General features: G+C 43.5%; 1 protein-coding gene and 1 non-coding gene across 2 annotated transcripts in view; both read left to right on the forward strand.

Annotated features, from left to right (window-relative positions):
- Positions 1–21,360, forward strand: part of LOC106569653 (receptor-type tyrosine-protein phosphatase F) — a 469,500-nt gene that overhangs the window by 75,158 nt on the left and 372,982 nt on the right. The window lies entirely within an intron of this gene.
- On the forward strand, positions 5,040–5,113 carry trnae-uuc (transfer RNA glutamic acid (anticodon UUC)). Its single transcript has one exon. It is a non-coding gene; the product is annotated as a tRNA-Glu (tRNA).

The following is a 21,360-nucleotide window of genomic DNA, read 5'->3' on the forward strand; positions in this document are numbered from 1 at the left end:
CCCTTTAAGATAGTGTCTAGAACGTACGAACAAAACGCCGCTGTTTGGATATAACAATGGATTATTTTGGACCAAACCAACATTTGTTATTGACGTAGAAGTCCTGGGAGTGCATTCTGACGAAGACAACAAAGGTAATAACATTTTTCTTTAAGTAAATCTGACTTTGATGAGTGCTAAACTTGCTGGGTGTCTAAATAGCTAGCCCTGTGATGCCGGGCTATCTACTGAGAATATTGCAAAATGTGCTTTCACCGAAAAGCTATTTTAAAATCGGACATATCGAGTGCATAGAGGAGTTCTGTATCTATAATTCTTAAAATAATTGTTATGCTTTTTGTGAACGTTTATCGTGAGTAATTTAGTAAATTCACCGGCAGTGTTCGGTGGGAATGCTAGTCACATGCTAGTCACATGCTAATGTAAAAAGCTGGTTTTTGATATAAATATGAACTTGATTGAACAAAACATGCATGTATTGTATAACATAATGTCCTAGGGTTGTCATCTGATGAAGATCATCAAAGGTTAGTGCTACATTTAGCTTTGGTTTGGGTTTATGTGACATTATATGCTAGCTTGAAAAATGGGTGTCTGATTATTTCTGGCTGGGTACTCTGCTGACATAATCTAATGTTTTGCTTTCGTTGTAAAGCCTTTTTGAAATCGGACAGTGTGGTTAGATTAACGAGAGTCTTATCTTTAAAATGGTGTAAAATAGTCATATTTTTGAAAAATTGAAGTAATAGCATATCTAAGGTATTTGAATAACGCGCCACAGGATTCAACTGGCTGTTGAGTAGGTGGGACGCAAGCGTCCCACCTAGCCCATAGAGGTTAACTTCATATTAGTTACTGACTGGCTTGGAGGAGACCATGTTAACTTCATATTAGTTACTGACTGGCTTGGAGGAGACCATGTTAACTTCATATTAGTTACTGCCTGGCTAGGAGGAGACCATGTACATCTAGACGTTCCGCTAGTGGAACACCTGCTCCAATATCCAATGATGGGCGTGGCGCGAAATACAAACTCCTTTAAAATCCGAAAACTTCCATTTTTCAAACATATGACTATTTTACAGCATTTTAAAGACAAGACTCTCGTTAATCTAACCACACTGTCCGATTTCAAAAAGGCTTTACAGCGAAAGCAAAACATTACATTATGTCAGCAGAGTACCCAGCCAGAAATAATCAGACACCCATTTTTCAAGCTAGCATATAATGTCACAAAAACAAAACCACAGCTAAATGCAGCACTAACCTTTGATGATCTTCATCAGATGACAACCCTAGGACATTATGTTATACAATCCATGCATGTTTTGTTCAATCAAGTTCATATTTATATCAAAAACCAGCTTTTTTACATTAGCATGTGACGTTCAGAACTAGCATACCCCCTAACATGCATCCGGTGAATTTAATAAATTACTCACGATAAACGTTCACAAAAAACATAACAATTATTTTAAGAATTATAGATACAGAACTCCTCTATGCACTCGATATGTCCGATTTTAAAATAGCTATTCGGTGAAAGCACATTTTGCAATATTCTCAGTAGATAGCCCAGCCATCACGGCTAGCCATTTAGACACCGACCAAGTTTAGCCCTGACCAAAGTCAGATTTACTATTACAAAAGTTTGATTACCTTTGTTGTCTTCGTCAGAATGCACTCCCAGGACTGCTACTTCAATAACAAATGTTGGTTTGGTCCAAAATAATCCATCGTTATATCCAAACAGCGGCGTTTTGTTCGTGCGTTCTAGACACTATCCGAAATGGTAAATCAGGGTTACTAGCATGGCGCAATTCGTGACAAAAGATTTCTAAATATTCCATTACCGTACTTCGAAGCATGTCAACCGCTGTTTAAAATCAATTTTTATGCCATTTTTCTCATAAAAAAGCGATAATATTCCGACCGGGAATCTGCGTTTCGGTAAACAGAGGAAAGAAAACAAAGCATTCGGTCGACGCGGGCACGAGCCTGAGTCTCACAGTACTGTAACCAGCCACAACCCAAACGCGCTACTTTGTTTCAACCAGAGCCTGCAAAGCCACGATTCAGCTTTTTGCCGCCTTCTGAGAGCCCATGTGAGCCGTAGGAAGTGTCACGTAACAGCAGAGATCCTTTGTAATGGATAGAGATGGCAAAGAAGGCCAAGAAATGGTCAGACAGGGTACTTCCTGTACAGAATCTTCTCAGGTTTTGGCCTGCCAAATGAGTTCTGTTATACTCACAGACACCATTCAAACAGTTTTAGAAACTTTGGAGTGTTTTCTATCCAAAGCTAATAATTATATGCATATTCTAGTTTCTGGGCAGGAGTAATAATCAGATTAAATCGGGTATGTTTTTTATCCGGCTGTGAAAATACTGCCCCCTATCCATAACAGGTTCACTTCATATTAGTTACTGACTGGCTTGGAGGAGACCATGTTAACTTCATATTAGTTACTGCCTGGCTAGGAGGAGACCATGTTAACTTTATATTAGTTACTGCCTGGCTAGGAGGAGACCATGTTAACTTCATATTAGTCATACAGTTGGTAAGGTCAAAGGTCACTTGAACCAACGGAGAGATGATGTCATCAATGGAGAGATTACATGTTTACAGGTAAAGGGTGAGATGTCCTGTGTCGCAATCTGTTGAACACACTTAAGCATAGGCTAGTTTATGATAGGATACTTGCAGGTTGCAGTTTCATATCTTATTTTTTATTATCTTTCTGTTGAATATCTGAGTTTTGGGATATATCTCAGACAACTGATTTCTAATGTTCCTAGCCCACGTAGGTTCTCAGACAACTGATTTCTAATGTTCCTAGCCCACCTAGGTTCTCAGACAACTGATTTCTAATGTTCTTAGCCACTCCTAGGTTCTCAGACAACTGATTTCTAATGTTCCTAGCCCACCTAGGTTCTCAGACAAGTGATTTCTAATGTTCCCAGCCCACCTAGGTTCTCAGACAACTGATTTCTAATGTTCCCAGCCCACCTAGGTTCTCAGACAACTGATTTCTAATGTTCCTAGCCACTCCTAGGTTCTCAGACAACTGATTTCTAATGTTCCTAGCCCACCTAGGTTCTCAGACAACTGATTTCTAATGTTCCTAGCCCACCTAGGTTCTCAGACAACTGATTTCTAATGTTCCTAGCCCACCTAGGTTCTCTGACAAATGATTTCTAATGTTCCCAGCCCACCTAGGTTCTCAGACTGGGAAGGAATTAGGCACTTAGACACTGGAAAAGCCTTGTAAACACATTGGTGATTTAAGTTCAGACCTGGGCTGCTCTTTTTAATATATGTTTTGAATTGCACTTTAATACGTAGTTTGTGGTATTTTAACATTTATACTAAATATCCCTTGTATTCGAAAGGGAAACAGTTCCTAATTGGTGGAGGAGTGAAAGTGATGAATATATTTGGCCGCCATACACAGTGGCTTGTCCCGGTCTGCCCACCCGAATCTGCGTCCCAAATGTCACCCTATTCCCTACATAGTGCACTACTTTTGATGAGAGCTCTATGGGCCCTGGTTAGGAGTAGTGCACTACATAGGGAATAGGGTGACATTTGTGACTCAGTCATACTCTACCCTATCAGCCATCTGGTTACACCATCTACAGTACAGTATCAAATCCCCTAGCACGGAAAAATTAAGCTGTGTGTTAACATGACCAATAAGCATATCATATACTCTATTTATATCACAAATAGTATGGTTAGTGCGGTTAGTCTGAGTATTTGAGCCACAGCTATATATTTTATATGATATAGTGTTTGTTTACCAGAGACTGTCACGCCCTGATCTGTTTCACCTGTTCATTGTGATTGTCTCCACCCCCTCCAGGTCTTATTCTTCCCAGTGTATTTAACCCTGTGTTTCCAGTTCATCTTGTATGTTTAGTTAAGTCAACCAGCGTACTCCTTTTGCTATTCTCCTTTTTCTAGTCCTTGCCTGTTTCTGGACTCTGTACCTGCCTGCCTTGACCACGAGGCTGTCTGCCACTCTGTTGTACCTCCTGGGCTTTGATCTGGTTTTGACCTTTTTGCCTGTCCACTACTATTCTCTTGCCTACCCCTTTGGATTAATAAACATTGTAAGACTCCAACCATCTGTCTCCTGTGTCTGTATCTGGGCCTCGCCTTGTGCCCTGATAAGAGACGGTAATGTGAAGAACGACATGACCTGCACCAAAGTCAGATTAGGATATAGGACAAGGACTAGATAAAGTGTATTTTTACTACTACTTTTTGCTTGTACTTTCATCACTTTTAGTCTTGAAATCTTTGGTTGTTTACTACACTATCTTACTCACTCTGTTTAGCACATGGCTTCACATGTGAATCCTTAAAGAGATGGGTGGGGCTAAAGCTTAAGTGGGTGTGAATGATACTGAATGGGTGGAGACAAAGAAGAGCTCTCCAGTAGTAGTACCAAAACATTCACGGGCCATTTTCTCAAAAGTGGGGATACAAGTTGATCAACTTTCAAAGCAGAATTACTTTCCCATTGTTCCTCCACTGTGGTGTATGATATACCATTTTATAGCTCTGAGTCTCTACTTTTATCCAATGTTAAAAACACCATTTCAAATGTTTCTACGTAGGACCAAATCTAGGTGGTATAATCTGTTCTCAAGTATGGAGTATATCTAGATTCTGAAATACAATTTTTTACATGAATGTATTCAACATTAAACTATATGAATATCTAAAAATATATATTTTTTTATTTTGTTCATTTTAAGACATATTGTTTGAAACAATATACTGTACAAGTCCATTACCTTTCCAGAGTGGGCTCTCTGCTAATTCTGAAATTGTGTGACCACCAGCACAGTGAATGGTAAATGGATTTCAAAGGGAACTCCCTCTGCTGGTGGTTTGCTAAATGTGCAATCCTAAAGGAGGCCTGTGATTGGTTATTGACCTATAACGTCAATTACTGTGTGTAAAATGGGTAATATCATTACAAGTACCATAGAGCTCTGGAAATTCGATGTGTTTGAAGAGTAGGCTAGTCCCGTGTGGCTCAATTGGTAGAGCATGGTGTTTTCAATGCCAGGGTTGTGGGTTCAATTCCCACGGGGGACCAGTACGGAGAATTTTTTTAATGAAATGTATGCATTCACTACTGTAAGTCGCTCTGGATAAGAGTGTCTGCTAAATGACTAAAATGTAAATATTGTTCAAAACAAAATGTCTGAAAATAAGAAAAATCTAACAAGTTAATTTTGAGATACAGTATCAGTCAACAGTTTGGACACACCTACTCATTCAAGGGTTTATCTTTATTTCTACTATTTTCTACATTGTAGAATAATAGTGAAGACATCAGAACTATGAAATAACACATACAATCATGTAGTAACCAAAAAAGTGTTAAACAAATCAAAATATATTTTAGATTTAAGATTCTTCCAAGTAGCCACCCTTTGCCTGTGTGGCTCTCACCCCTTTCACGGTGGGAACCAAACATGCGGAGATCATCCGTTCACCTACTCTGCGTCGCACAAAGACATGGCGGTTAGAACCAAAAATCTCAAATTTGGACTGACCAAAGGACAGATTTCCACTGGATAATGTCCATTGCTCGTGTTTCTTGGCCAAAGCAAGTCTCTCCTTCTTATTGGTGTCCTTTAGTAGTGGTTTCTTTGCAGCAATTCAACCATGAAGGCCTGATTCACGTAGTTTCCTCTGAACAGTTGAGATGTGTCTGTTACTTGAACTCTGTGAAGCATTTATTTGGGCTGCAATTTCTGAGGCTGGTAACTCTAATGAACTTATCCTCTGCAGCAGAGGTAACTCTGGGTCTTCCTTTTCTGTGGCGGTCCTCATGAGACCCAGTTTCATCATAGCGCTTGATGGTTTTTGTGACTGCACTTGAAGAAACTTTCAAAGTTCTTGAAATTTCCCGAATTGACTGACCTTCATGTCTTAAAGTAATGATGGACTGTCGTTTCTCTTTGCTTATTTGAGCTGATCTTGCCATAGCCATACCTTGTCACAACAACACTGATTGGTTCAAACGCATTAAGAAGGAAAGAAATTCCACAAATTAACTTTTAACAAGGCACACCTGTTAATTGAAATCCATTCCAGTTGACTACCTCATGAAGCTGGTTGAGAGAATGCCAAGAGTGTGCAAAGCTGTCATCAAGGCGATTACTGTTCCTGCTCTTAATATTTAAGTGATATAACCGACATGGCAAAACTCATTACGAAGATGTGAATTGATCTAAACATCTTTCTCGTGGGAGACTTCCCTGAGCAGGAGAGTAGTCCTGTGTGTTTGTGGCAAAATACTGTTGAAGTAATATGGCTTCAGGTTCAACCTACAACCTGGATCAGGTTATCAGTCAACCTACTAGGGTAGTTACAAACAGCACAGGAATGAAATCATCAACATGTATTGATCACTTTTTTTTTTACTGATGCTGCAGAAATTTACTTTCAAGCAGTATCCAAATCCATAGGATGTAGTGATCACAATATAGTAGCCATATCTAGGAAAACCAAAGTTCCAAAGGCTGGGCCTAGTATAGTGTATAAGAAGTCATACAATACGTTTTGTAGTGATTCTAATGTTGATGATGTTAAGAATATTTGTTGGTGTGAAGTGAGGAGCAACCAAACGCTGCACTTGACACATTTATGAAATTGCTTATTCCAGTTACTAATAAGCATGCAGCCATTAATAAAATGACTGTAAAAACTGTTAATGGATTGATGAGGAATTGAGAAATGTTATGGTTGAGAGGGATGAGGCAAACGAATGGCAAATAAGTCTGGCTACACAACCGATCGGCAAACATGTTATGGCTTTGCACCCCCTGCTATATTATGGAAAAAGAGTTAGCTGTCTAACAGAACACAGAGGGTGTTCTTTAATGGAAGCCTCTCCAACATAATTCAAGTAGAGTAAGGAATTCCCCAGGGCAGCTGTCTCGGCCCCTTACTTTTTAAAAATCTTTACAAATAACATGCCACTGGCTTTGAGTATGCGAATGACTCAACACTGTACACATCAGCTACTACAGCGAATGAAATCACTGCAACACTTAACAAAGAGCTGCAGTTAGTTTCAGAGAGGGTGGCAAGGAATGTTAGTCCTAAATATTTCCAAAACTAAAAGCATTGTATTTGGGACAAATCATTCACTAAACCCTAAACCTCAACTAAATCTTGTAAAACATCGTGTGGAAATTGAGCAAGTTGAGGTGACTAAACTGCTTGGAGTAACCCTGGATTGTAAACTGTCATGGTCAAAACATATTGATACAACAATAGCTAAAATGGGGAGAAGTCTGTCCATAATAAAGCGCTGCTCTACCTTCTTAACAGCACTATCAACAAGACAGGTCCTACAGGGTCTAGTTTTGTCACACCTGGACTACTGTTCAGTCGTGTGGTCAGGTGCCACAGAGGGACCTCAGGAAATTACAGTTAGCTCAGAACAGGACAGCACGGCTGAGCCTTAAATGTACACGGAGAACTAACATGAATAATATGCATGTCAATCTCTCATGGCTCAACATGGAGGAGAGATTGCCTGTTTTTGTAAGAAGTGTTGACATGCTGAATGTACCGAGCTGTCTGTTTTTAAACTACTAGCACACAGCTCAGACACGCATGCATACCCCACAGGACATGCCACCAGAGGTCTCTTCACAATCAAGTCCAGAACAGACTATGGGAGGCGCACAGTACTACATAGAGCCATGACTACATGGAACTCTATTCCACATCAGGTAATTGATGCAAGAAGTAGAATCCGTTTTAAAAAAACAGATGAAAATACACCTTATGGAACAGGGGACTGTGAAGAGACAAGCAGAGACACTCACATACACATGATAACATGTTGTAGATACAGTGCATTGGGAAAGTATTCAGACCCCTTGACTTTTTCCATTCCACATGTTATGTTAAAACCTTATTCTAAAATGGATTAAATAAAAAAGTATTCTCAGCAATCTAAATCAAATCAAATCAAATGTATTTATATAGCCCTTCTTACATCAGCTGTTCTACACATCACAATACCCCATAATGACATCACAATACCCCATAATGACATCACAATACCCCATAATGACAAAGCAAAAATAGGTTTTTAGAAATGTTTGCAAATGTATTAAAACTAAAAAAAAGAAATACCTCTATTTATATAGCTATTCAGACCCTTTGCTATGAGACTCGAAATTGAGCTCAGGTGCATCCTGTTTCCATTGATCATCCTTGAGATGTTTTCACAACTTGATTGGAGTCCACCTGTGGTAAATTCAATTGATTGGACATGATTTGGAAAGGCACACACCTGTCTATGTAAGGTCCCACAGTTAACAGTGCATGTCAGAGCAAAAAGCAAGCCATGAGGTCGAAGGAATTGTCCCGATCAAACATCTCTGGAGAGACCTGAAAATATCTGTGTAGCAACACTCCCCATCCAACCTGACAGAGCTTGAGAGGATCTGCATAGAAGAATGGGAGAAACTCCCCAAATACAGGTGTACCAAGCTTGTAGCATCATACCCAAGAAGACTCGAGACTGTAATCGCTACCAAAGGTACTTCAACAAAGTACTGACGAAAGGGTCTGAATACTTATGTAAATGTGATATTTCAGTTTTCATATTTGTTTTTAATAAATTAGCAAACATTTCTAAAATCCTGTCTTTGCTTTGTCACGGGATATTGTGTGTACATTGAAGGGAAAAACGATTTAATAAAGCTGTAACATAACAAAATGTGGAAAAGTCTGAATACTTTCCGAATGCACTGTATGTGGTAGTAGAGTAGTGGCCTGAGGGAACACACAATGTGTTGTGAAAAGTGTTTTCAAATGTCATGTCATATTTTAAATTGTATATTACTGCCTCGTAAATACCTGCCAAGGTGGCAGCTAATGGGGATTCAATACAAATACTGTGTGTGTTTGTGGGTGGCAGTGAGTACTGTACTTTGTGGCAGTGAGTACTGTGTCTGTGGCAGCGAGTACTGTACTGTACGATGATGGAACCTGAGGTGTGACCTTTGGCTGTGACCTCTGTCTCAAACATTCCATCATATGTGAGGCAGACATCTCAGCCCGGTGTGTGTGGGGGTGGGTGGGTGGGTGGATGGGAGGGGATGTACTACTAAGGCACTCCAGCCTCGCATGCTATTCCACCGTGTGTGTGTGTAATGGAATGTAGCAGCAGTAGGATTGCAGACCCCCAGTCTGTACCGTAGCCAGAATAGATCGCATCACAGTCACTCCCTTCCAACTGCCTCGTTCCAAATCCTGCCCCTAAGCCTTCTGCACGATGACTGTGTGTGTGGTGTGTGGTGTGTGTGCTAGGGATGTGACAAATAAAACATTTACTTAGCGTTTAAAATGCAGTTTTATCGTTTACATTTTTTTAAGAAATCATAAAATGACGTGATTCACAATGTAGATATGGTCCTGTGTATTACCTCTAGGGGGCAGTGCAGTCCTGGTTAACTACCAGAGAGGTCTCATCTTACTACTGTCCCCCACCCATGGTGGAACTACCAGAGAGGTCTCACCTTACTACTGTCCCCCACCCATGGTGGAACTACCAGAGAGGTCTCACCTTACTACTGTTCCCCACCCATGGTGGAACTACCAGAGAGGTCTCACCTTACTACTGTTCCCCACCCATGGTGGTTCTACCAGAGAGGTCTCACCTTACTACTGTCCCCCACCCATGGTGGTACTACCAGAGAGGTCTCACCTTACTACTGTTCCCCACCCATGGTGGAACTACCAGAGAGGTCTCACCTTACTACTGTTCCCCACCCATGGTGGAACTACCAGAGAGGTCTCACCTTACTACTGTCCCCCACCCATGGTGGAACTACCAGAGAGGTCTCACCTTACTACTGTTCCCCACCCATGGTGGTTCTACCAGAGAGGTCTCACCTTACTACTGTTCCCCACCCATGGTGGTTCTACCAGAGAGGTCTCACCTTACTACTGTTCCCCACCCATGGTGGTTCTACCAGAGAGGTCTCACCTTACTACTGTCCCCCACCCATGGTGGTACTACCAGAGAGGTCTCACCTTACTACTGTTCCCCACCCATGGTGGTACTACCAGAGAGGTCTCACCTTACTACTGTCCCCCACCCATGGTGGTACTACCAGAGAGGTCTCACCTTACTACTGTCCCCCACCCATGGTGGTACTACCAGAGAGGTCTCACCTTACTACTGTCCCCCACCCATGGTATATCATGGTATTAATGCTGTTTGATTAGGTCCTCTATTGCGTGCGTCTTCTCCATGTTGTCAGTACATTATTCTCATCAATGTGATGGCTCATTTCAATGATGTACGACAGCGTGTTTGTAGACGTCCAACAGTCTGTTGTTGATGCCACGTATGGTGTTTGAGAGAATACATCTCCCTAAACCATCACACAACCACCTCCGTTCTGTTTGACCGCTGGTATGAGGTTCTTGCTGTGGAATGCAGTGTTTGGTTTTCACCAGGCATAATGAGACCCATATCGTCCAAAAAGTTATACTTTTGACTCATCTGTCCATAGAACCTTCTTCCAAGAATATTCATGATCATCCAGGTGCTTCCAGGTGCTTTTTGGCAAACTTCAGTCAACTTTTTGGACGACATGGGTCCCATTGTGCGTGGCGAAAACCTTCAGGAACCTCCTGGTGGTGGTAGTGTGATGGTTTGGGGATGCTTTGCTGTCTCAGGACCTGGACGACTTGCCTTATTAGAAGGAACCGTGGTCCCATGTGGCTCAGTTGGTAGAGCATGGTGTTTGCAACGCCAGGGTTGTGGGGTCGATTCCCATGGGGGACCAGTACGGAGAAAAATAATGTATGAAACGTATGAAATGTATTCATTCACTACTGTAAGTCGCTCTGGATAAGAGTGTCTGCTAAATGACTAAAATGTAATTCTGCTCTGTATCAGATAATTCTACAGGAGAATGTCAGGCCATCTGTCTGTGAGCTGAAGCGCAGCTGGGTCATGCAGTAAGACAATGATCCAAAACACACAATCAAGTCTGCATGAAAACTGCTAAAAAGCAACACATTTGAAGTTTTGGAATGGCCTTGTCAAAGTCCAGATCTAATCCCAATTGAGATGTTGTGGCAGGACTTGAAATGAGCAGGTCATGCTTGAAAACCCACAAATGTCGCTGAGTTAAAGCAGTTCTGCATGCAAGAGTGGGCCAAAATTCCTCCACGGAGATGTGAGAGACTGATCAAGAACTACAGGAAGCATTTGGTTGCAGTCAGTACAGCTATAGTAAATTCCTCCACAGCGATGTGAGAGACTGATCAAGAACTACAGGAAGCATTTGGTTGCACTCAGTGCAGCTACAGTAAATTCCTCCACAGCGATGTGAGAGACTGGTCAACAACAACAGGAAGCATTTGGTTGTAGTCAGTACAGCTACAGTAAATTCCTCCACAGAGATGTGAGAGACTGATCAACAACTACAGGAAGCATTTGGTTGCAGTCAGTGCAGCTACAGTAAATTCCTCCACAGCGATGTGAGAGACTGATCAACAACTACAGGAAGCATTTGGTGGCAGTCAGTGCAGCTACAGTAAATTCCTCCACAGCGATGTGAGAGACTGGTCAACAACTACAGGAAGCATTTGGTTGCAGTCAGTGCAGGTAAAGGTGGCACCACCTGTTATTGAGTGCAAGTATACTCTGTTGTTGTTATTTGTAAACTCAAGTTCCCTTTATCTAATATTAGGTTTTAGTCAAAGATCTGATAACATTCAGTATCAAAAATATGCAAACATAGAGAATATCAGAAAGGAGGCAAATAACTTTTCACGGCACTGTACGCATTAGGGCATTGAAGCCGGCATCCTCTACCATTGACCATAGCTGCATATCAGCGGTCACATCAACTGTCTCACTACCTGCCATTTTTCCAACTATTAACGACGATGACGTGCGGAGCGATTGATAATAATTAGAAAGATGCATATCTCCTCCTACTTACAGCATTGTTGCGTTAGGTATATGTTTAGTTTATATTTTTTGCCTTCATGATGATGATGATGATGACGATGATGATGGGGCATGTTAGTGTTAGGTTAGGGGCTCAAATTAACGATCTCAAATTCTTTAAATGTTTAAACGTACGTGTGCGTGCCTTTCCTCAGTACAATCACAATGTAACTGTCTGACATTGTCACAATGTAACTGTCTGACATTGTTAACGTACAAAGTATCTCTGTGTTCTTTGGTACGTGAATGATAAAAGACTGGATAAGAAACACTCACTGGTGATCTATCTCTCAAAACAGAGAGCACACAGAAACACTCACTGGGGATCTCCCGAAAGAGAGGCCACTGCAACACTCGTTGGTGATCTCCCGAAGCAGAGAGGCCACAGAAACACTCACTGGGGATCTGCCAAAGTAGAAAGAGATTGTAAATGAGAGTGAAAAGACTGGGAGTGAAATGAGACTGAAATGCAATAAGACACCTGGAAACTTTTCTTTTAAAGTTCACAAACCCAGGAAGTTTTGTAAAAGACCAGAAGTGGAAAAGCAAAAACATTGTACAAAATGCTGTTAACGAGGAAAAATGAGACTTATTTCTTCTCGAAGAAGAAAGTCTGTTATTTTTCATGATCGTTTTACGTTGTATGCTTTTGATCTAGTGGATGTTTCCTCGTTCAGTTTCCATGTTTCCATGGGTGTTCCAGTGTTTTCCTAACACGGAACCCAAACCGGCTGCGCGCGTGCACCATCGTGCATAAATGTATTTTGTCCCCCCACACCAAACGCGATCACGACACGCAGGTTAAAATATCAAAATAAACTCTGAACCAATGACATTCATTTAGGGACAGGTCGAAAAGCATTAAACATGTATGGCAATTTAGCTAGTTAGCTTGCACTTGCTAGATAATTTGTCCTATTTAGCTAGCTTGCTGTTGCTAGCTAATTTGTCCTGGGATATAAACATTGAGTTGTTATTTTACCTGAAATGCACAAGGTCCTCTACTCCGACAATTAATCCACACGTAAAACGGTCAACCGAATCGTTTCTAGTCACCTCTCCCCCTTCCAGGCTTTTTCATCTTGGAACTTATATGGTGATTGGCAACTACACTTTCATTGTATTACCACGACGACCGGCAAAACAGTTAGTCTTTCAATCACCCACATGGGTATAACCAATGAGGAGATGGCACGTGGATACCCGCTTCTATAAACCAATGAGGAGATGGGAGAGGCAGGACTTGCAGCGCGATCTGCGTCAGAAATAGAACTGACTTCTATTTTAGCCCTTGGCATCGCAGACGCTCGTGAGCAGTGTGGGTGCAATAATTGAATAACATGGATTACTACATTTATTTTGCGATGCTTTTCTTGGGCCAGGGCTAGGCCTATATCCAGTAGTGATGAAGGAAAACATCGATACAGTTACATATCGCAATATTATTTTGGATGATATTAGGCTGTAGGACAATATTATATCGCAAATGTTTGTTGTTGTTGCTAGGTAGCATTAGCTAGAGCTAGTCGGCATTTAAAAAAGAAAATCCTATCGTTTGTTCTCCATCTTCTTTATAAATAGTGAGCCAATATGTTTTCAGAACTTTTATTTCTCTGACGGATCAGAACTCATGTTATCATGCTCTCTCCTTTCTCTGTTGTGGACATATAGTGAGCAATATGTTGGGAACATCAACTCGCAATACATATAGAACTATGATAATGGCAATACATTTTGTATCGACACCTACGTATTGTGATAATATCCTATCGGAATGTCCAGCCCTAATATCCAGTCAAATTTCCCATTTAAGAAGGAAAACATTTAACCATACTGGAGGAAAAAGGGTGAAATATTGTAGCTACTTTTCCCCGGAGCACCAAAGAAGAAGAAACCATAGGTCATTCTCTTCTCTGGGTGGCTTGTGGTCCCCTCCCTTCTGGAGAGAGAGCTGGAGAGACATGGAGATTTACTGAGACTGAGATTCTTCAAGTAAAGAGAAGTTACGGCTGGCTTTGCATGCTGGCTTTGGCAAGAGTCTTCGCTCGCATCCCTAGCAATGTACTGCACGTCCTAGTTTGAAATTGGCAGTACAGCATGTTTTAGGCCTATTACATCGCTTCAATTAGAAGACAAAGGGCTAGGAAGAAACTGTTTATTTTGGTTGAATATGCATAGATAGCTAGCAAGGCTGCTAATAGCTTACTCTATAAAGCTAGTTGTATTTATTTTACCTTTATTTTACCTTTATTTAACCTTTATTTAACTAGGCAAATCAGTTAAGAACAAATTGTTATTTACAATGACGGCCTACTGGGGAACAGTGGGTTAACTGCCTTGTTCAGGGGCAGAAGAGCTGTAGGTCTCCTGTTGGTCTCCTAGTGAAGGAGACCTACAGCGGATATGAAGTTAATTAAGAGAAGGTAGCTGAAGTGATGAAAACTTACGTTCAGTTAAATGAAAGCAGAGTGTCTTTAATTTAAATTCATTGACAAAGAGCTAGACATGAACAGTGTTTTTAGTTGAATGGATAGACCTAGTTAGCAGGACAAAGGCTTTCCTGCTCTAGCCCACATGAGGAAGGACTAAACCAGGGGTTCTTCAACTTGTTCAGCCTGGGATCCAAGCTCATGAAAATATGCTACTATACGTAAATATTGGTACATTTCATTGCCCTTATGCCTAAAACAAAAGCAATATAGACAAATAACAATAAAATACCCATATAAATATAATAATATAAATACCTATTCATGTTTATTTTCCCCCATTAAAACACTATTCCTGTTAAAATACAAGAAATACTTTTCATTCTGAACTGGAATAAAATGATTGAAGCAATATGCTTTTTAAGGCTTCACACAGATGTAGACCAGAAAACACACCGCACGCACACACACACACACACACACACACACACACACACACACACACACACACACACACACACACACACACACACACACACACACACACACACACACACACACACACACACAGTCCTAATGAGAGGTGTGTGGATGGTTGACGTTTTCAACAAGCATGTCTATTCTGGGCTCAGGTTTTGACTGTGCAACCCTGAGGTCATGCTCAGCATGGAGTCTGTTTCTGTACTTGTTTTTTTAAGTACGCCAGAGTTGAGAACCCCTGACTCACACAGGTCTGTGGTGCTGACCTGAACCAGAACATCTACTGCTTTCTCAGTCAGTCAGGAGACCGCTTCCTGTTGTAGATGAGCAACCCAGAGCTGTGTGTGTGTGTTTGCCACAAAAAGTAGGGTAGAGTCCAGTGTGTTGGGGTAGAGTCCAGTGTGTTGGGTAGAGTCCAGTGTGTTGGGGTAGAGTCCAGTGTGTGTGGGTAGAGTCCAGTGTGTGTGTGTGGGTAGAGTCCAGTGTGTGGGTAGAGTCCAGTGTGTGTGTGGGTAGAGTCCAGTGTGTTGGTAGAGTCCAGTGTGTGTGGTGTGAGTAGAGTCCAGTGTGTTGGGGTAGAGTCCAGTGTGTTGGGTAGAGTCCAGTGTGTTGGGTAGAGTCCAGTGTGTGTGGGTAGAGTCCAGTGTGTGTGTGGGTAGAGTCCTGTGTGTGGGTAGAGTCCAGTGTGTTGGGGTAGAGTCCAGTGTGTTGGGTAGAGTCCAGTGTGTTGGGTAGAGTCCAGTGTGTTGGGTAGAGTCCAGTGTGTGTGGGTAGAGTCCAGTGTGGGGGTAGAGTCCAGTGTGTGTGGTGTGGGTAGAGTCCAGTGTGTTGGTAGAGTCCAGTGTGTGTGGTGTGGGTAGAGTCCAGTGTGTGGGTAGAGTCCAGTGTGTGTGGGTAGAGTCCAGTGTGTTGGGGTAGAGTCCAGTGTGTTGGGTAGAGTCCAGTGTGTTGGGTAGAGTCCAGTGTGTTGGGGTAGAGTCCAGTGTGTTGGGTAGAGTCCAGTGTGTTGGGTAGAGTCCAGTGTGTGTGGGTAGAGTCCAGTGTGTTGGGGTAGAGTCCATTGTGTTGGGGTAGAGTCCAGTGTGTTGGGGTAGAGTCCATTGTGTTGGGGTAGAGTCCAGTGTGTTGGGTAGAGTCCAGTGTGTTGGGTAGAGTCCAGTGTGTGTGGGTAGAGTCCTGTGTGTTGGGGTAGAGTCCAGTGTGGGGGTAGAGTCCAGTGTGTGTGGTGTGGGTAGAGTCCAGTGTGTGGGTAGAGTCCAGTGTGTGTGGGTAGAGTCCAGTGTGTTGGGGTAGAGTCCAGTGTGTTGGGTAGAGTCCAGTGTGTTGGGTAGAGTCCAGTGTGTTGGGGTAGAGTCCAGTGTGTTGGGTAGAGTCCAGTGTGTGTGGGTAGAGTCCAGTGTGTTGGGGTAGAGTCCAGTGTGTTGGGTAGAGTCCAGTGTGTTGGGTAGAGTCCAGTGTGTGTGGGTAGAGTCCTGTGTGTTGGGGTAGAGTCCAGTGTGGGGGTAGAGTCCAGTGTGTGTGGTGTGGGTAGAGTCCAGTGTGTGGGTAGAGTCCAGTGTGTGTGGGTAGAGTCCAGTGTGTTGGGGTAGAGTCCATTGTGTTGGGGTAGAGTCCAGTGTGTTGGGGTAGAGTCCATTGTGTTGGGGTAGAGTCCAGTGTGTTGGGTAGAGTCCAGTGTGTTGGGTAGAGTCCAGTGTGTGTGGGTAGAGTCCTGTGTGTTGGGGTAGAGTCCAGTGTGGGGGTAGAGTCCAGTGTGTGTGGTGTGGGTAGAGTCCAGTGTGTGGGTAGAGTCCAGTGTGTGTGGGTAGAGTCCAGTGTGTTGGGGTAGAGTCCAGTGTGTTGGGTAGAGTCCAGTGTGTTGGGTAGAGTCCAGTGTGTTGGGGTAGAGTCCAGTGTGTTGGGTAGAGTCCAGTGTGTTGGGTAGAGTCCAGTGTGTGTGGGTAGAGTCCAGTGTGTTGGGGTAGAGTCCAGTGTGTTGGGTAGAGTCCAGTGTGTTGGGTAGAGTCCAGTGTGTGTGGGTAGAGTCCTGTGTGTTGGGGTAGAGTCCAGTGTGGGGGTAGAGTCCAGTGTGTGTGGTGTGGGTAGAGTCCAGTGTGTGGGTAGAGTCCAGTGTGTGTGGGTAGAGTGCAGTGTGTTGGGGTAGAGTCCAGTGTGTTGGGTAGAGTCCAGTGTGTTGGGTAGAGTCCAGTGTGTTGGGGTAGAGTCCAGTGTGTTGGGTAGAGTCCATTGTGTTGGGGTAGAGTCCAGTGTGTTGGGGTAGAGTCCAATGTGTTGGGGTATTTTCCAGTGTGTTGGGGTAGAGTCCAGTGTGTTGGGGTAGAGTCCAATGTGTTGGGGTAGAGTCCAGTGTGTTGGGGTAGAGTCCTGTGTGTTGGGGTAGAGTCCAGTGTGTTGGGGTAGAGTCCAGTGTGTTGGGGTAGAGTCCACTGGGCAGCTGTTAGGAGGGAGAGCTTTGTATGCCTCTCTGTGTGTGGAGTAAAGGTGATCTAGAGTTTGTTTCCTTCTTGTTTCACAGGTGACATGCTGTTTAGAAATTAGGTAAAAAAGATTTACGTTTTTCTGAAATCCGTGGATAGCGTTTTTGTCTCTGCGTGCAGATTGAAGAAGGTAACTAGCACAATTGCTAACTAGCGTTAGCGCAGTGACTGAAAGTCTATGGGAATGTTGCAGATCGTTCATTGGTGAAATTAGTGAGGGAGGCATATAGGAGAAGGAAGTGAAACTGAACTTATAAAGTCATAGAACACGTCATCATTAACACTTCTATTCCCCCCAGGCCTCAGGCTCATTCATTTCAACATTTATAAATGTTTCAGTATTTGAGAGGTAGCTGCTAAAAGAAAGACAAGCCCACGTTGAATATTTTATTTTTGTAATTATTTTTGGACTGGTGTCCCTGTTAGCCAACTGAGAGTTTAGGATCATTTCTCTCTCATAGTCCTTCAGCTGTCTGGATGGCCTGGTTAGTTAATACTGTCTCAATAGAACAGGAAAGTCTGCCCACTACATTTAATCCTGTTCTGTTATAAGGCAAAAACAAAAGCTTCTTTTTTTTTTTTTTGCAATTCACCTTTTAAGTGATTTCACACAAGCGGGAGAATGAACAGACAACTTTGCAAAAAGCCACAATATAGGCATGGTGTTGCTGTTAGCCTACAAAGCTAGTAGGCTAGCCTGTATGAACTGTTTAGCTGTATCAGTGTTTCCCCTACAGTGTCTTTGGAAAGTTTTCAGACCCCTTGACTTTTTCCACATTTTATTAAGTTACATCCTTATTCTAACATGTATTAAATCGATTTTTACCCGTCATTAATCTACACACAATAACCCATAATGACAAAGTGAAAACATTTTTTTTTTTTGCCAATTTATTCAAAATAAAAACTGAAATTTCACATTTACATAAGTATTCAGACCCTTTAATCAGTTCTTTGTTGAAGCACCTTTGGCTGTGATTACAGCATCAAGTTTCTCCCATTCTTCTCTGCAGATCCTCTCAAGCTCTGTCAGGTTGGATGAGGAGTGTTGCTGCACAGCTATTTTCAGGTCTCTCCAGAGATGTTCGATCGGGTTCAAGTCCGGGCTCTGGCTGGGCCAATCAAGGACATTTAGAGAATTGTGCCGAAGCCACTCCTGCGTTGTCTTGGCTGTGTGCTTAGGGTTGTTGTCCTATTGGAAGGTGAACCTTCGCCCCCAGTCTGAGGTCCTGAGCGCTCTGGAGCAGGTTTTCATCAAGGATCTCTTTGTATTTTTCTCCGTTCATCTTCGCCTCGATCCTGACTAGTCTCCCAGTCCCTGCCGGTGAAAAACATCCCCACAGCATGCTGCTGCCACCACCATGCTTCACCGTAGGGATGGTGCCAAAATTGACGCTTGGCATTCAGGCCAAAGAGTTCACTTTTGGTTTCATTAGACCAGAGAATCTTGTTTATCATGGTCTGAGAGTCTTTAGGTGCCTTTTGGCAAACTCCAAGCGGGCTGTCATGTGGCTTTTACTGAGGAGTGGCTTCCGTCTTGCCACTCTACCATAAAGGCCTGATTGGTGGGATGCTGCAGAGATGGTTGTCCTTATGGAAGGTTCTCCCATCTCCACAGAGGAACTCTAGAGCTCTGTCAGAGTGACCATTGGGTTCTTGGTCACCTCCCTGACCAAGGCCCTTCTCCCCCAAATGCTCAGTTTGGCCGGGCGGCCAGCTCTAGGAAGAGTCTTGGTGGTTCCAAACATCATCCATTTAAGAATGATGGAGGCCACTGTGTTCTTGGGGACCTTCAATGTTGCAGAAATGTTTTGGTACCCTTCCCCAGATCTGTGCCTCGACACAAACCTGTTCCTTGTCCCAGTCTGAGGTTCCCCAGTTTTTTTATCTGCTATATAACAACAAAATGTCTAGAATTGCTGGAATTATTTTACTATGCAGCTATGAGTAGGATTTCTAAAATGTTCCGAGACCACACCATTATTTTCCACATTACGGACCCGCCACCCTACAAATACAAAGCGTTACTGACCTGCCACCCTACAAAGAAAAAGTTACGGACCTGCCACCCTACAAACAGAAAACGTTACGGACCCACCACTCTACAAACAGAAACCGTACGGACCCGCCACTCTACAAACAGAAACCGTACGGACCCGCCACCCTACAAACAGAAAACGTTACGGACCCGCCACCTTACAAACAGAAAACGTTACGGACCCGCCACCTTACTAACAGAAAACGTTACGGACCCGCCACCTTACAAACAGAAAACGTTACTGACCCGCCACCCTACAAACAGAAAACGTTACTGACCCGCCACCCTACAAACAGAAAACGTTACTGACCCGCCACCTTACAAACAGAAAACGTTACGGACTCGCCACCCTACAAACAGAAAACGTTACGGACCCGCCACTCTACAAACAGAAAACGTTACGGACCCGCCACTCTACAAACAGAAAACGTTACGGACCCGCCACTCTACAAACAGAAAACGTTATGGACCCGCCACCCTACAAACAGAAAACGTTACGGACCCGCCACCTTACAAACAGAAAACGTTACGGACCCGCCACCCTACAAACAGAAAACGTTACGGACCCGCCACTCTACAAACAGAAAACGTTACGGACCCGCCACCTTACAAACAGAAAACGTTACGGACCCACCACCTTACAAACAGAAAACGTTATGGACCCGCCACCCTACAAACAAAAAAAGTTACTGACCCACCACCTTACAAACAGAAAACGTTACGGACCCGCCACCTTACAAACAGAAAACGTTACGGACCCGCCACCTTACAAACAGAAAACGTTACGGACCCACCACCCTACAAACAGAAAACGTTACTGACCCGCCACCCTACAAACAGAAAACGTTACGGACCCGCCACCTTACAAACAGATTTTTTTTTTTTTCACATTTAAAGAAGAAAACAAGAGTAACACTAAACTGGTTCCACTGAGAATATGTAACAGACAGTAACAGACAGGGAAAGAAAGTGAAGACGTGTGTGTGTGTGTGTGTGTGTGTGTGTGTGTGTGTGTGTGTGTGTGTGTGTGTGTGTGTGTGTGTGTGTGTGTTGACCATGAGTGTCAGGTTAGTTTTATGAAGAGTGGGCCCTTCTCAGGTCAGTGGGCCCTTCTCAGGTCAGTGGGGCCCTTCTCAGCTCAGTGGGCCCTTCTCAGGTCAGTAGCCCTTCTCAGGTCAGTGGGCCCTTCTCAGGTCAGTGGGCCCTTCTCAGGTCAGAGGGCCCTTCTCAGGTCAGTGGGGCCCTTCTCAGGTCAGTGGGCCCTTCTCAGGTCAGTGGGGCCTTCTCAGGTCATTGGGGCCCTTCTCAGGTCAGTGGGCCCTTCTCAGGTCAGTGGGGCCCTTCTCAGGTCAGTAGGCCCTTCTCAGGGCAGTGGGGCCTTTCTCAGGTCAGTGGGGCCCTTCTCAGGTCAGTGGGCCCTTCTCAGGTCAGTGGGGCCCTTCTCAGGTCAGTGGGGTCCTCATCCCAACTGGAGTATCTGTTCTCTATCCTCTATTCAGACAAAAGCACTGCACTGTTAGCTAGACAGACTGGAGAGTGTTTCATGGAGGCAAAGTGGTCTCTCTTTCTTTCTCTCTCTTCCTCTCTCACCTCTCCCCCTCTTTGTCTCTCCCGTGGGATTTTAACGGGTCTCTCTCTTCCTCTCTCTCTCTCTCTCTCTTCCTCTCTCTCTCTCTCTCTCTCTCTCTCTCTCTCTCTCTCTCTCTCTCTCTCTCTCTCTCTCTCTCTCTCTCTCTCTCTCTCTCTCTCTCTCTCTCTCTCTCTCTCTTCCTCTCTCTCTCTCTCTCCCTCTCTCTCTTCCTCTCCCTCTCTCTCTCTTCTATCTCTCTCTCTCGTCCTCTCTCTCTCTCTCTCTCTCTCTCTCTTCCTCTCTCTCTCTCTCTCTCTCTCTCTCTCTCTCTTCCTCTCCCTCT

The sequence above is a fragment of the Salmo salar genome, chromosome ssa14 (genome assembly GCF_905237065.1).
Source record: "Salmo salar chromosome ssa14, Ssal_v3.1, whole genome shotgun sequence".
Classification (NCBI taxonomy): Eukaryota; Metazoa; Chordata; class Actinopteri; order Salmoniformes; family Salmonidae; genus Salmo; species Salmo salar.